The following is a 14946-nucleotide window of genomic DNA, read 5'->3' as shown; positions in this document are numbered from 1 at the left end:
TATTTATTTAGTCAAAAAAGTGGAATTTAATGTGTATCCTCACAGGGTGACACTGGATGCACTGATAACAATAGGCCAACGTCCTGACATTGAATGGAAAAGACTAAGAAATTGCAAAGATGGACTTTATAGGCACACACATAAGATAAAAAATATTTTAAATTTGAATTGGATTAAAAAGGTAATGTACAAAACATAAAAAAAAAAACACACATCCTACTAATGGTGACATAGAATTTGAGTCCCTGGGGTCATATATTCTATGTCATTAGCATGATGTGTGTTCTTTTTATGTTTTGTACATTACCTTTTTAATCCAATTCAAATGTAAAATATTTTTTATCTTATGTGTGTGCCTATAAAGTCCATCTTTGCAATATCTTAGTCTTTTCCATCCTATTATTTATTTAGGCGTTACAGGATTTTAAAAAATGTCTGACGTTGCTTTTTTTCCCACTATTTTTTACTATTTTTATAGTATAATAGTATTTTTTACTATTTTTATTATTATTATTTTATTAAAATTAATATTTTTATTATTTATTTAGGCGCTACAGGATTTTTAAAAAAATGGCTGACATTGCTTTTTTTTTTACAATTTTTTACCATCTTTACTGTTTTTAAAGTATAATAGTGTTTTTAAGTATTTGTATTATTATTATTTTATTAAAATTAATATTTTTTTTATTATTTAGGCGCTACAGGTTTAAAAAAATGACTGACATTGCTTTTTTTTCACAATTTTTTACCACTTTTACAATTTTTATAGTATAATAGTATTTTTTTACTAATTTTATGATTATTATTATTATTGTATTATTATTAAAATTATTATTTTTTTTATTATTTATTTAGGCGCTACAGGATTTTAAAAAATGTCTGACGTTTTTTTTTTTTGCTATTTTTTAGATGGGTAAGATGGGGCTGGTGGGCAGATGAGCGAGTGACGGATGGGGGGGGGGGGGGGGTGTTGCTCAACAGACCAGGGGGGTGACGGGTGGTTTGTTTTCCGTCTCCCCCCTCAAAAAAAGAGCACCAGTCCCCACTGGTGACATTGCTGCTCCTCCATAGATACATTGAGTGTTTGGATGTGTACTGAGGAGCACTTAGTGCAAATGTTCAGATCAAGTCAAAGTTCTTTTTGATATGTGTATTGGTTAAGAGCAATAGCTACATCCGACGCGTTTCGTATTAAAGCTTCCACCTTCTTCAGGGCTCAAGCAATGGATGTTAATGAAATCACTAAGGCTTAATAAGCACCAACATCTCCTAATGACACTTAGGACCCAGCCAGCTGTTCTTGGTGCCATTAGGAGACTCTAGATCAGGGGTCTCAAACTGACAGCCCCTCCAGCTGTTTGCGAAACTACAAGTCCCAGGAGACATTGCCAGGCTGACAGTTTCAAGCATGACTCCCAAAGGCAGAGGCATGATGGGACTTGTAATTCAGCAACAGCTGGAGGGAAGCAGGTTGAGCACCCAATAGATCCTCGATTGATTTCATTAACGTCCATTGCTTGAATCCTGAAGAAGGGGGGGATGCTTTAATACGAAACGCGTTGGTGGGTACTTGATGTTCTTGACCAGAAAAGTTCCTCAATACACATCCAGGATCTTATGATCCATTGAAGTGATTCTTATATTGTGATCGGAGCGGTAGCGGCCTAAGACCAGAACCAGGTCCAGCCAGAAGGAAACCGCACTCGGCTGTAGATGCATTACAACCAATTGTTCTGGAGATATCAGTGAGTGTGCGTTGTCACCAGGTGAAAATGAAGGGGGAAAAAAAGCCTAAGAAGAAAACTAATGCAGCCACCACATCCGAGCAATGGACTGCACTCTATTGCACTCTGTACGTTGGTACTTAGAATACCGGGGGTTATGGCTGCAGTAACCCCGGGTATTTTCTGAAAGGGCGGGCGGTCCTCTTTATGATAAAAGCGGTCTCTGCTGCGGATTCGCCGCAAGATCACTTTTATCAGCAGGGGGAAAGTTGCCCACGCCCCTGCCGCCGCGTTCTTGTCATCTCCGCCGGTAGCGGCAGGAGGCGATCAGATCCTTTCCCCTCTGAGGCATTGTGTTGAGTGAGGGAATGATGGCCCCCCCACTCGACTCTAGGACGTTGGATGACGGAAGCGACATCAAACGTCACTTCCGCCCAACAGCCTTAAAGGGAATTTTTTATATATATATATATATATCTATATATATATAGATATATATATATATATATCTATATATATATATATCTATATATATATATATATATAGATATATATATATTTTTTTTTTTAATTCATTATTTTTTAAAAAGACATATATATATATATATATACATATATATATATATATATATATATATATATATATATATATTTTTTTTTTTTTTTTTTTTTTTTAAGGCTTTTTATATTTTATTATATATATATATATATATATATATATATATATATATATATATATATATATATATATATATATATTAAAATATAAAAAGCCTTTAAAAAAACAAAAAACAAAAAAAACAAAAAAAACAAAAAAAAAAAAAAATATATATATATATATATATATATATATATATATATATATATATATATAATTTATTTTATTCACATTTAAGAGGTCCTGTCATGCTTTTTTTCTTCTTTTACAAGGGAAATTTACATTTCTTGTAATAGGAATAAAAGTGATCCAATTTTTTTTTTTTTTTTTAAGGGACAGTGTAAAAATAAAAAATAAAAAGTAAAATAAATAAATAATATATATATATATTTTTTTAAAGCACCCCGTCCCCCCGAGCTCACGCACAGAAACGCATACGTGAGTAGCGCCCACATATGAAAACGGTGTTCAAACCACACACGTGAGGTATCGCCATGATCAGTAGAGCAAGAGCAATAATTCTAGCACTAGACCTCCTCTGTAACTCTGAACATGTAACCTGTAGAATTTTTTAAACGTCGCCTATGGAGATTTTTAAGGGTCAAGGTTTGTCGCCATTCCACGAGCGGGCGCAATTTTGAAGCATGTTGGGCATCAATTTACTCAGCATAACATTATCTTTCAGCATATAAAAAAAAATTGCGCTAACTTTACTGTTTTTTTTTTTATTTTTGAATTAAAAAAGGTGTATTTTTTCAAAAAAAGTTGTATTTGTAAGATCGCTGCGCAAATAAAGTGCGACATAAAATGCTGGCAACGACTGCCATTTTATTCTCTATCACCAAGGTGTCAAATAAAATTAAATATATTATATATATTACTGTACTGTAATTGTGTTGTCCTCCCATACATGGTAAAGCGCTGCGTAAACTGTTGGTGCTATATAAATCATGTATAATAATAATAATATATATATATATATAATTTGTTTTTACACCCTAGAGATAGAGAATAAAATGGAATAAAATATATATAATATTTGGGGGTTCTAAGTAATTTTCTAGCAAAAACATTGTAAACAACTAGTTTGAAGAATAGGCCCGGTCCTTAAGTGGTTAATGAAGACGTGGAGGGGGGGGAGGGGTGACGATTGGTTACTTTTTAACTGATTTATTTAACCCCTTTTGTGTCTTTATCGCCGCACTGATCCTCCTCCCGGCCAATCAGGAAGCGCATCTGACACCCGTCACCCGATTGGCTGAAAGTACAGGCGATCCTATTGGACGCCTAGGAGGAGGAGAGAGGAGCCACTGCCTGGGACACAGCTTGCCGCCTGTCACCCACTGCCTGACCCGCAGCCCGTCACTAAGTTGGGGTAAGGGCTGAGCAGACAATGGGCAGGGGGTGCCATTAAGTGCCATGGGGTGGGGTGTGTGTGCTGGATTACTGCCGTGCCGGGGGGGTGGTGGATTGCTGCCCCCCCCCCCCAAAAAAAAACACGAGCTGCCACTGCAGTGCACCTCGCTTTACCTTGTGCTGCTGGCAGGAAGAAGATGGGAAGCAGAAAGTGCAGGGTCTGGAGGAGGACCAGATGAGGGTCCTCCTCCAGGGTATGGAGGAGGCTGCTCAATGGAGGACAAGCCTATCCGTGGCTTCTGACCGCAGGGAAAATGTGAGGGTGGAGACGAGGGGGGGGGGGGGGGGTGCCGCAGCTGCAGGAGAGGTACCGGGGCCACGTGAGATGGCCTGGTGGTCCAGATTCAGCCTGAGGGCCTTGTGTTTTGTACTGTAGACTGTCCTGAGCTGTGGTGGAAAGGGGAGGTGGATTTTATTGGATAATGAAATCTATGAATTACCACACATGGGCAGACTAGTCACCAGTCTGCCAGCAGCTGGCAATCCTTAGCAGGATGTCTGGATCGTTCATTATCTGAATGTATTACAATGTATTTTCCATGAGGATCTCCAGTGAGGAGCGGCTGGGTGTGGATTACATAACATTAAATTACATCGGATTTATTCTACAGATCTACAGAGGAGATCCTTCATGAAATATGACTAAAAGAGCAGCCAACAAATCTTATGCATTATAAATACTCCCCATAAACACATTGACTTGTACATTGTGGGGGGACCGTCCCCCCACTTACAGTGCCTGGAAAAAGTATTCACACCCCTTGACATTTTCCACATTTTGTCATGTTACAACCAAAAACGTAATGTATTTTATTGGGATTTTATGTGATAGACCAACACAAAGTGTCACATAATTGTGAAGGGGAAGGAAAATGATAAATGGTTTTCAATTTTTTTTTACAGATAAATATGTGAAAAGTGTGGGGGGCATTTGTTTAGCGCCCCCCGGAGTTAATACTTTGTAGAACCGCCTTTCACTGCAATTATAGCTGCAAGTCTTTTTGGGGATGTCTCTACCAGCTTTGTACATCTAGAGAGGGACATTTCTGCCCATTCTTCTTTGTAAAATATCTCAAGTTCTGTCAGATTGGATGGAGAGCGTCTGTGAACAGCAATTTTCAAGTCTTACCACAGATTCTCAATTGGATTTAGGTCTGGACTGTGACTGGACCATTCTAACACATGAATATGTTTTGATCTAAACCATTCCATTGTAGCTCTGGCTGTATGTTTAGGGTCGTTGTCCTGCTGGAAGGTGAACCTCCGCCCCAGTCTCAAGTCTTTTGCAGACTCTGACAGGTGTTCTTCTAAGATTACCCTGTATTTGGCTCATCCATCTTCCCATCAATTCTGACCAGGTTCCCTGTCGCTGCTGAAGAAAAGCATCCCCACAACATGATGTTGCCACCACCATGTTTCACAGTGGGGATGGTGTGTTCAGGGTGATGTGCAGTGTTAGTTTTCCACCACACATAATGTTTTTCTTTTAGGCCAAAAAGTTGAATTTTGGTCTCATCTGACCAGAGCACCTTCTTCCACATGTTTGCTGTGTCCTCCACATGGCTTCTCACAAACTGCAAACGGGAATTCTTATGACTTTCTTGTAACAATGTCTTTCTTCTTGTCACTCTTCCATAAAGGCCAGATTTGTGGAGAACATGACTAATAGTTGTCCTGTGGACAGATTCTCCCACCTGAGCTGTGGATCTCTGCAGCTCCTCCAGAGTTACCATGGACCTCTTGGCTCTTCTCTGATGAATGCTCTCCTTGCCTGGCCTGTCAGTTTAGGTGGACGGCCATGTCTTGGTAGGTTTGCAGTTGTGTCATACTCTTTCCATTTTCAGATGATGGATTGAACAGAGCTCCGTGAGATGTTCAAAGCTTGGGATATTCTTTTATAACCTAACCCTGCTTTAAACTTCTCCACAACTTCATCCCTGACCTGTCTGGTGTGTTCCCCGGCCTTCATGATGCTGTTTGTTCACTAAGGTTCTCTAACAAACCTCTGAGGGCTTCACAGAACAGCTGTATTTATACTGAGATAAAATTACACACAGGTGGACTCTATTTACTAATTAGGTGACTTCTGATGGCAATTGGTTCCACTAGATTGCATGTGGTTGCGGTGTGGCCCTTTCTGCAAGAATGAGTGACATTCAGCTGCCGTACTACCCGAATAAGAACGATCTAAGATCCTTAACGTACATACATACTGTGACCAGTTTGGAGCTGGGAAGGAAAAACGAGCGATCGCTGAAGATGGTAAAGGGGCCCCAGAGTCTTAGGCTCGGATGACCTGTGGTGCGACTTCCTGACGATTTGTTGGCGACTTGAGTAGTACTTTGATGCAACTTTGAATCGAGGGAGGGGGATACACCGCAGGGAATACCTGGGTAATCTTCCTCTAATGTGCATAAGCAAAAAAAGGTGTAAATCAATGGTGCCAAGTCTCTGATTCCTTATTTGCAGCAGCGCTATGTGCCCGATGTCAAGACACATATAAATAAGACAAAAAATGGTAAAGAAGATGTGCAGGACAGTTTAAAAGAATTCCAGTCTGTGCATATGAAGAGTTTCTTGTCACCAGGAAAAAACAACACCGCGTGAGGGGGTGTCCCCCAGTGAGTTTGCACTCACCACAATTCCAGAAAATACAGGCCTTTGTACTGTTGTTATTTAATAACCATCCATCTTCTATCACCAACCACCAGATGTCGCTAGCATTCTCGATTAATAGTATATCATAAGGGGAAAAAACAAACTCATATAGCGTAATATTGCTAATGATAAGTTTATTGACATATAATGTTCCCTCCCCCCTTAAAAACTGCGTACCAAAAATAAAACAATAGTAAAGCAGAAAGAGCGTTTGTAAAGTGCACTGTGCCTTAGTCTACGTCTCCCGGGAGGAGTTACCAGAGCACTCGCTGTGTGCGGCTGGTTTCACTTGCTTCCTGGTTCCTTCCGGTGCGTGGAACGCACACGTCACTTCCGGTGGATTACCACCCTGACGCGTTTCGTCACTTCCGGACGTCATCTGAGGGCGTAATCCACCTATCATTCAGCCGGTTTTTTATATCAGTGGCAGATGCAACAGCCAATGGGAGAGGGCCTTTTAATAGGATGCCTCCCCATGACGCTGGAGCTCTACAGAACTGTCAGCAATGGGAAACTAAATTCGCAACGCCGGCAGAGTGTTTTTTTATAAAGGAACCTGCCACTGCCGCCTGTATCGGAAAAAGATTGTGACATCTATGTCCTATACATAACAACCGGTCTTTTGATATCAAACAGTTTATTACATGTAATAGTTCTTATGTTGTCTACGCTTTAAGGTGCCCTTGTGGCCTGATTTATATAGGCCGGACAAAGAGATTGTTACGGATTAGAATCGCGGAGCACATTAACAACATTAAGATCGGATACAAAGACCACAATGTATCTTTGCATTTTAGGTTGAAACATAACAGGGACCCCAAGGGGTTGGAATTTTGGGGAGTTGAACATCTCCAAACTAACTGGAGGGGTTTGAACCGCATTCGTGAATTATCCAAGCACGAAACTCGATGGATATATTCCGTAGACGCACTTTCCCCCAGAGGTCTCAATATAGAGCTCGATATAAACTACTTTATTAGTGATACATAATTCCCACTTCTTAATGTCTCTAACATAATATTCTCTATGAGATATAGTTTAATTATTTATTTCTTATCATAATTAATTAATTATTTATTTCTTATCATTTTATTAAAATTCATAATCACATTGATCATAGAATCGTTTTATTGTGTATGGCCATACGGTCTATACATATATACACATAATCTCCCCCATCCTTAGTTGATACATTATTTTAGTCTATTTTTAAGGTATTCTTTTTTAACTTTAGGCAGCTGGTTTTACCTGTCACATATTTAAATAGTTAGTACACCTATTTATCTCTATTTATACCATAAATGTGTATTTAATGCCATTATATTGCATCCTCCACGTATAGTATTAATAGTTTTTATTTTTTGTTGCTGGATAACATTATGATAATTTTTATCATTGGATATTAGTATTCACTAGTTTTTATCCCGACATTTATAATAATATTGAAGACTGCTATGGTATATGCTAAATAAGCAGTCCAAACGGGATAAGTTAATACATGGAGGATTGCATCCCATCATGTTATATGTCCTATATTATGCCCATTGCTTGATGTACAGTGAGGATATTGAATAGATGTTGTTTGAGTTCAAAGTACTGTTATGTATAGGACATAGATGTCACAATCTTTTTCCGATACAGGCGGCAGTGGCAGGTTCCTTTATATAAAAAAACACTCTGCCGGCGTTGCGAATTTAGTTTCCCATTGCTGACAGTTCTGTAGAGCTCCAGCGTCATGGGGAGGCATCCTATTAAAAGGCCCTCTCCCATTGGCTGTTGCATCTGCCACTGATATAAAAAAAAACCGGCTGAATGATAGGTGGATTACGCCCTCAGATGACGTCCGGAAGTGACGAAACGCGTCAGGGTCGTAATCCACCGGAAGTGACGTGTGCGTTCCACGCACCGGAAGGAACCAGGAAGCAAGTGAAACCAGCCGCACACAGCGAGCGCTCTGGTAACTCCTCCCGGGAGACGTAGACTAAGGCACAGTGCACTTTACAAACGCTCTTTCTGCTTTACTATTGTTTTATTTTTGGTACGCAGTTTTTAAGGGGGGAGGGAACATTATATGTCAATAAACTTATCATTAGCAATATTACGCTATATGAGTTTGTTTTTTCCCCTTATGGTATACTATTAATCGAGAATGCTAGCGACATCTGGTGGTTGGTGATAGAAGATGGATGGTTATTAAATAACAACAGTACAAAGGCCTGTATTTTCTGGAATTGTGGTGAGTGCAAACTCACTGGGGGACACCCCCTCACGCGGTGTTGTTTTTTCCTGGTGACAAGAAACTCTTCATATGCACAGACTGGAATTCTTTTAAACTGTCCTGCACATCTTCTTTACCATTTTTTGTCTTATTTATATGTGTCTTGACATCGGGCACATAGCGCTGCTGCAAATAAGGAATCAGAGACTTGGCACCATTGATTTACACCTTTTTTTGCTTATGCATATATGTTTTTCATTTAAGTAGCTGCTTTTCTTTTTACTACATTTGATTTCATGGGCAGTCCCAGGCGCAGAGCATTGTGAGATATAGGCGTTAGTTTTTCACATATTTTGCATACAATCTTCCTCTAATGTCGGATCCAAATCGCATCAATATAGCTGAGGATCCGACTTGGTGGATAACTTCCATTAAAGTCTATAGACACAAGTTGGGTAGAAGTCACCTTGAAGACGTACAGGAACCTTTTCTAAAGTCAGAGCGACTTCAGTAGTGCGAATTAAGATGGTTCTCACTGATCAACTTGGGATTTCACATGTCAAGCAACTTGGGGTCTCACAGGTCAAATCCCAAGTCTGAACCAAGCCTAAGCCCCCCGTTCACACTGGAGCAACCTGTCATGCGATTTGACAGCAGGAGGTAGTGAGACAGTCAACAGTAAATGGCTTCAAACATGCTTGGGATAAACATAAATCTATAGCCAGACAACAAAGTTAACAAAAAAATAAAGCCTAAAAAAAAAAAAAAACCCCCCAAAAAAACAAAATGGGCAGACTCGATGGACCGCTCCGTCTGTTTTTTGCCATCACTTTTCTACGTTTCTAGCCGGTTAAATCGCAGGACAAGTCGCCTCCTACTGCCGGCGACGGCACTGTTCAAGTTGGCGCGACGCTGACTTTGATTTGAAAAAGTAGAGCTCCTGCACTACTTTTTCGGGTGCAACTTGAATAGACATCTGTGCGTGAAGCGTGTGCGCACATGTCTTTAACCACTTGCCGAACAGCCGCTGCAGTTTTACTGCGGCAGAATGGCACGGCTGGGCGAAACGACGTTAGGTTATGTCACTTCGCGCCTTTCGGTGGCGCACGCCCCTAGTGGCCACAGGGTGAAGCGACACAACATAACGTCGTTTCGCCCAGCCGTGCCATTCTGGACATGTCGGAGGTGCGCGCCCGCTGCTCGCCCCCCCCCGGAGCTGATGCGAGTGCCCGATGACCGCGATCGCTCGTGACACAGCAAGAACCGGGATCTGTGTGTTTAAACACACAGATCCCGGTTCTTTAAGGGGAGAGGAGACAGATCGTGTGTTCATACAAAATATGAACACCGATCTCTCTCCTCCCCTAGCAAGTCCCCTCCCCCCTACAGTTAGAAGCACACACAGGGAACACATTTAACCCCTTGATCGCCCCCCTAGTGTTATCCACTTCCCTGACAGTGACATTTTTACAGTAATCCGTACATTTTTATAGCACTGATCGCTGGTCAGTGGTCCCAAAAATGTGTCAAAACTGTCCAATTTGTCTGCCGCAATGTCGCAGTCCCTATAAAAATCGCAGATCACCGCCATTACTAGTAGAGAAATAAATAATAATAAAAATGCCATAAAACTATCCCCTATTTTTTTAGACGCTATAAGTTTTGCGCAAACCAATCAATGTATGTTTATTGCGATTTTTTTTTTTTTTTTACCAAAAATATGTAGAAGAATACCTATCAGCCTAAACTGAGGAAAAATGTTTTTTTTTTTTTTTTTTAAATGTGGGATATTTATTATAGCAAAGTAAAGGATATTGTGTATTTTTTTTTCAAAATTGTCGCTGTTCTTTTGTTGCAAAAAAATAAAAACCGCAGAGGTGAAAAAAAGGACGCAAATTTTGTTTGAGTACAACGTCGCACGACCGCGCAATTATCAATTAAAGCGACGCAGTGGCAAATTGTAAAAAGTGCTCTGGTCAGGAAGGGGGAGGGTAAAATCTTCCGGGGGCTGAAGCGGTTAAAGTCGCACTGAGATGCAGCTTTGAAATCGTGCGATATCAGATGAAGTCGCGCGATTTCAAAGCCGCAGTCAATGTGAACCGAGTCTTAGAACCGGCATCCTCGGATCACGGCATCATGGCACACTACTATGAGCGCCCAGCGCTGGCACAGTGCCCTCCAAAGACCTCTATAGAAGGGATACGATGAACTGTCACTTCTGCATTCACTTTCACGTGTTTCGTCGTAACGGACGCTCTCACATCCTCCCATAGAAAGTACCAGTCATGGAACAATTGGCACTTCCTCTACACCGCGCCCTTCCCTGTCATTCCGACACCCCCGGCTACGTTCCAAGTCCGGTGCTGCCATTAGATCCATCCACACCCCCCTCCACCTCCACCCAGCACTATAAAGACACCCTGTCACCCACTTAACAGTTACTGATAAAAGCTCAAGTGATAGAAATACTTGCGGCAGAGTTTCTTTCCCTAGATTTTTTTTTTCTTGCAATGAGCCTTGACTAGATCAAAAAGAGTCATTCCCCTCGCACCGCCCCCCTCCCTCCTTCCTTGCATGTCATTGCTCTCTCCTATTCTGGGTCTACTGTCTGTGCTGGCCCAGCTCCTCCCTCCTCACCTCCCCATATAACATTTTTATTGTAGGAGCCAGGGGAGGAGTGAAGGGGAATATTGCACTCAACTGACAGCTCTGAGTCTGCTGGGGTGATGACATTACATCCAAATTGGTGACGCCCAGCAGTGGTCTCAGGGCTTTTGGATGTCCACACAAGGGGGGTGGGGGGGGGGATTTTCATAATATGCATACAATACATTAGAAATACATACACTATATTGACAAAAGTATTGGGACACCTGCCTTTACACGCACATAAACCTTAATGGCATCCCAGTCTTAGTCTGTAGGGTTCAATATTGAGTTGGTCCACCCTTTACAGCTATAACAGCTTCAACTCTTCTGGGAAGGCTGTCCACAATGTTTAGGAGTGTGTCTATGGGAATGTTTGACCATTCTTCCAGAAGAGCATTTGTGAGGTCAGGCATGGATGTTGGACGAGAAAACCTGGCTCGCAGTCTCCACTTTAATTCATCCCAAAGCTGTTCTGTCGGGTTGAGGTCAGGACTCTGTGCAGGTAGAGTTGCCATCTCATCCCTTTAAACCTGAAACACATATTGATTACACAGGTTCTGTGGCTGATTAAGGTGGTAATTAAACTCACTTGGTGCCTTATCTGCATTTAATTAGCCTCAGAACCTGTGTAATTCATATGTGTTCGGGTTTAAAGGGATGAGGTGGCAACCCTATGTGAAGGCCAGTCTAGTTCCTCGCCCCCAAACTCGCTCATCCATGTCTTTATGGACCTTGATTTGTGCCCTGGTCCCAATCATTTGGTGGAGGGGGGATTATGGTATGGGGTTGTTTATCAGGGGTTGGGCTTGGCCCCTTAGTTCCAGTGAAGGGAACTCTTAAGGCGTCAGCATACCAAGACATTTTGGACAATTTCATGTTCCCACAAAACTGGTGCTCAGTCATGTTGGAACAAGAAGAGGTCATCTCCAAACTGTTTCCACGAAGTTGGGAGCATGAAATTGTCCAAAATGTCTTGGTATTCTGACGCCTTAAGAGTTCTCTTCACTGGAACTAAGGGGCCAAGCCCAACCCCTGAAAAACAACCCCACACCATAATCCCCCCTCCACCAAATGATTTGGACCAGTGCCCAATTAAGGTCCACAAAGACATGGATGGGTGAGTTTGGGGTGGAGGAACTTGACTGGCCTGCACAGAGTCCTGACCTCAACCCGATAGAACATCTTTGGGATGAATTAGAGTGGAGACTGCGAGCCAGACCTTCTCGTCCAACATCAGTGCCTGACCTCACAAATGCACTTCTGGAAGAATGGACAAACATTCCTATAGACACACTCCTAAACCTTGTGGACAGCCTTCCCAGAAAAAAAAGGCTGCGCACCACCAGAAACGATCCAACGTAGTTTATTGTTCCAACAAAAAGTCAATGACAGCCGCCAAGACTAAGACGCAGGACAAGGAGAGGCGACGCGTTTCACACTGTCAGTGGTGCGTCTTCAAACATGGAGCGGCGGTTTCTCCATCTGGATGTCAGGACTGGGCTCAGCCCTTCCTTCTCTGAGCTGGCCGCTCAGCTGTTGGCTAATTGCCAGCTCCTATCACTCCACAGTGACTCACCGGTTGATGATATCCTGCTCGTCAGTCCTGCTTACTTAAGCCGTCCAGTCCAGATGATCTCTGCCTTCGCCTTGGTCACATTTCTAGAGACGCTCTCCTGTGTTCCTGTTGAAGACTTGCTTGGCTGACATTCCTTCTGGCACCAGATCCGGCTTGCTGTTCTACTACGCTCATCTCTGGCTCCCTGACGTTTTGGCTTGTCTGACTATCCGTTCCGGTTCCTGAACTCTGGCTTTGACTACGTTTACCTTTTTTTTTTAATTATTATTAAACAAGTGAGATTTAACTGCACTTCTGTCTCAGTCTGATTCATGGTTTCTCCATCTGGATTCCTCTAGGTCTTGTAGGTGTCCATGGTGTGCGCACGTATGCCGGATCCCCCCCACGCATGCGCGGACATGCTGTGGCTCTCCAGCAGTTCTTTAGCAGAGACCCCTCGGCATGTATTCACATTTGTGACCTCTCATGAACCGCTCCAGAGACATCTCCGCCACACACTCAAGGAGGGGGTTTGCGAGACGTCTTACATTCGCAGGGGGTCTGGCAGAGAGACAAGGGGCCCGTGTCATTTGATAGCAACTGATTGGACTGTGAAGGTTTGTCCTCATATTACATAGTTTTGGTCAATTTAAAGGAGATTGTACAATCAGATTGTAGTGTGTATGGCCACCCTAAGAGGGAGGGGGGAGGGGAGGACCTTGTAAAACCTGGTAAAGTTTTGCCTTCATTTTTTCTTCCTTTTTTTCTTCCCTTCTCTACTCTTATCTCTGTGATTTGGGAAGATTAGAAGGACATGTCCAGGCCGGCTACTAGATAAGGAAATACCTCCCAGTGATAGAGATCACCATGAGATAAGGAACCTTCCATACACAGCTTAGTGTATCTCCTTACCTTATCTATGGAGTCTATAGTTGGCTGTACACTTGTAGAACTTCACTCCCCCAATCAGCATTGATCATTAATAATCTTCATGCTGCTAACATTAGTAAATAGATAGCAAAGTAGATCATATTTACTTGTTTTATTTTTTATTTTTTCTACATTTCTTTAGTTACTTCCTGGTTTCTTGCCTAGGCAAATGATGTCATACATCCCAGGAGACTTCAGGAGGGGAGGAGAAGGAGTTCCCTCAGCTAAACACACTCTCCTGCTTGGATGCCTGAGCTAAGGGCAGATAGATTCCAGGAAGTAAATGCAACATGAATCATCTGCCCTTACTCAAGATGGCCAAAAATGCTCGGATGGGGGATGTTTTTCAAAGTTATTTCTCAACAAAATAAAGGAAACAGAGACATGGATGGATGGAAGGGGGGGGGGTTTGCTTTGAATATTAAAAATGAATTAACCACTTTAACCCCCGGAAGGATTTGCCCCCTTAATGACCAAGCCATTTTTTTTTTTTTGCGATGCGGCACTGCGCCGCTTTAACTGACAATTGCGCGGTCGTGCGACGTGGCTCCCAAACAAAATTGGTGTCCTTTTTTTCCCCACAAATAGAGCTCTTTCTTTTGTTGGTATTTGATCACCTCTGCGGTTTTTATTTTTTGCGCTATAAACAAAAAAAGAGCGACAATTTTGAAAAAAAAAAACGCATTATTTTTTGCTTTTTGCTATAACAAATATCCCCCAAAAATATATAAAAAAACATTTTTTTCCCCTCAGTTTAGGCCGATACGTATTCTTCTATATATTTTTGGAAAAAAAATCGCAATAAGCGTTTATTGATTGGTTTGCGCAAAAGTTATAGCATCTACAAAATAGGGGATAGTTTTATGGCATTTTTATTTATTTATTTATTTTTTTACTAGTAGTGGTGGCGATCAGCGATTTTTATCTTGACTGCGACATTTTGGCGGACGCGTCGGACAATTTTGGCGTGATTTTGGGACCATTCACATTTATACAGCGATCCGTGCGATTAAAATCGCATTGATTACTGTGTAAATGTGACTGGCAGTGAAGGGGTTAACACTAGGTGGCGCTGTAGGGGTTAAATGTATCCTAGGGATGTGTTCTAACTGTAGGGGGGATGGGCTAGCGGTGTCAC

General features: G+C 41.8%; 1 protein-coding gene across 1 annotated transcript in view; it reads left to right on the top strand.

Annotated features, from left to right (window-relative positions):
* Nucleotides 1–14946, top strand: part of LOC141130859 (phospholipid-transporting ATPase ID-like) — a 188732-nt gene that overhangs the window by 1398 nt on the left and 172388 nt on the right. The gene's annotated exons all lie outside the window — the stretch shown is intronic.

Source organism: Aquarana catesbeiana, linkage group LG01 (assembly GCF_042186555.1).
Source record: "Aquarana catesbeiana isolate 2022-GZ linkage group LG01, ASM4218655v1, whole genome shotgun sequence".
Classification (NCBI taxonomy): Eukaryota; Metazoa; Chordata; class Amphibia; order Anura; family Ranidae; genus Aquarana; species Aquarana catesbeiana.
Note: the sequence above shows the minus strand (reverse complement) of the source record. Positions and strands in the feature narration are given on the sequence as shown.